General features: G+C 39.4%; 1 pseudogene; it reads left to right on the top strand.

Annotated features, from left to right (window-relative positions):
- Positions 1–1,703, top strand: part of LOC111831940 — a 4,554-nt pseudogene extending 2,851 nt beyond the window's left edge.
- Positions 1,704–2,182: the final 479 nt, after the last annotated feature.

Raw genomic sequence — 2,182 nt, 5'->3', positions numbered from 1 at the left:
ACGTGATTAAGTACAAAAAAGGTAAAGATAATGTTGTAGCCGACGCATTATCTCGGAGGTATGTTTTGCTTACTTCTTTGGATGCAAGATTGTTGGGTTTTGAGCAAATAAAAGACTTGTATGCTAATGATTCTGATTTTAGCAAAATATTTCAATCTTGTGAAAAGTTTGCGTTTGGAAAATATTATCGGCATGATGGGTATTTATTCTATGATAATAGACTTTGTGTGCCTCACTCTTTTTTGCGAGAATTTTTTCTAAGGGAAGCTCATGGAGGTGCTTTAATGGGACACTTTGGAGTTGCTAAGACGTACAAGGTAATGCAAGAACACTTCCATTGGCCACACATGAAAAGAGATGTCGAGCGACTATGTGAACGTTGCGCGACTTGTAAGCAAGCTAAGGCTAAGGTTCAACCCCACGGTTTGTATACCCCTTTACCTATTCCTTTGCATCCTTGGAATGATATATCAATGGATTTTGTGGTAGGATTGCCTAGCACTAGGGCCGGTAAGGATTCTATCTTTGTGGTTGTTGATCGCTTCTCTAAAATGGCGCATTTTATTCCATGTCATAAAACCGATGATGCATCTCATGTTGCTAGCTTGTTCTTTAGAGAAGTTGTTCATTTGCATGGCATTCCTAAGACCATAGTTTCTGATCGTGATACTAAGTTCCTTAGTTATTTTTGAAAAACTTTGTGGTCGAAGTTAGGGACTAAATTGCTTTTCTCTACTACATGTCATCCGCAAACCGATGGTCAAACTGAAGTTGTTAATCGAACCTTGTCGACTTTGTTACGTGTGCTCATTAAAAGAACCTTAAGACTTGGGAAGATTGCTTGCCGCATGTTGAATTTGCTTATAATCATTCGATGCATTCCGCCACTAAGTTTTCTCCTTTTGAAATTGTTTATGGGTTCAATCCCACATCTCCTTTGGATCTAATGCCTTTACCTTTGAGTGTAAGATCAAGTCTCGATGGCAAGAAGAAAGCCGATTTAGTGCAACAGGTTCACAAGAAGACTAAGGAAAATCTTGAAGCCCGGACGAAGCTTTACAAGAAGTATGCGAACAAAGGCCGAAAAGAAGTCATCTTCAACGAAGGCGATCAAGTGTGGGTTCATCTTAGGAAGGAACGTTTTCCGGAAGAAAGATCATCTAAGCTAATGCCAAGAATCGATGGACCGTTCAAAGTGCTTAAACGGATCAACAACAACGCCTACAAACTCGATCTACAAGGTAAGTATAATGTGAATGGTAGCTTCAATGTTTATGACCTTCAACCTTATTTTGCAGATAATTCGGATTTGAGGTCAAATCCTTTTCAAGTGGGAGAGGATGATGAGATCATGGCCAATCCACTTGAACCACACAAAGAACAGCTTGTACCGGAGGAAGCATTAATCGTCCCGCCGGGTCCTCTAACAAGATCAAGATATAAGAAGTTCAACCAAGCCATCAATGGATTTCTAAAGGAGCTAAACAAGACTCAAGAATAAGTCGTTCAATCCTCACTCATAGTGATCACGGCTCAAGAGGATCGGTAAAGGGTTAAGTGTTGCTTATGCACTCTTTTTCCCTTTTCAAGTTTTGTCCCAATGGGTTTTCTTGACAAGGTTTTTAATGAGGCTTAAGTAACATTTTCAAGCCCCTTTATCAATCCAATTCGTGGTCCAAGGCCCACTCACAAAGCCTTGGCCCATTTTCCATTTTCTCTTCAAACTTTGCATTTATTACTTGTTGTTATTTCCAATACTCTTGCATGAGTGTAATTTACAAGACACTTGTGCATGCTCTTGCATGTTTTCTCTTGTCTTCTCTCCTCTCCTTCGTCCTCCTTTCTCTATATAAACTCCATTTATCTCTCATTTGCAAAACATCAAACATTTTATTATAAAACTCTCTCTTTACTTGTTTTAAGTGTGTAATATCTTTTCAACTTGTTTTCTTCTTAGTGTGTAATATCTAAGTTGGATCCAAGCTTGTAGTCTAAGAGTTTCTCATCCCTCTTGGAAGTACACCTCATTATCCCCTTAATTCCGCTGCATCCACTCTATCTCGTCATCACCCTCTTTCATCGTCATTCCGCTGTTTTGTTCAAGATCTATCCATCATTCACCATCAATCTCGCCACATCCATTTCAAAACCATCAAAGTGGTCCTTGGAGCATAGATCCACG

This window comes from Capsella rubella, unplaced genomic scaffold (genome assembly GCF_000375325.1).
Source record: "Capsella rubella cultivar Monte Gargano unplaced genomic scaffold, Caprub1_0 scaffold_2, whole genome shotgun sequence".
Classification (NCBI taxonomy): Eukaryota; Viridiplantae; Streptophyta; class Magnoliopsida; order Brassicales; family Brassicaceae; genus Capsella; species Capsella rubella.
The sequence above is the reverse complement of the archived record's forward strand: the minus strand, read 5'-3'. Positions and strand labels throughout refer to the sequence as shown.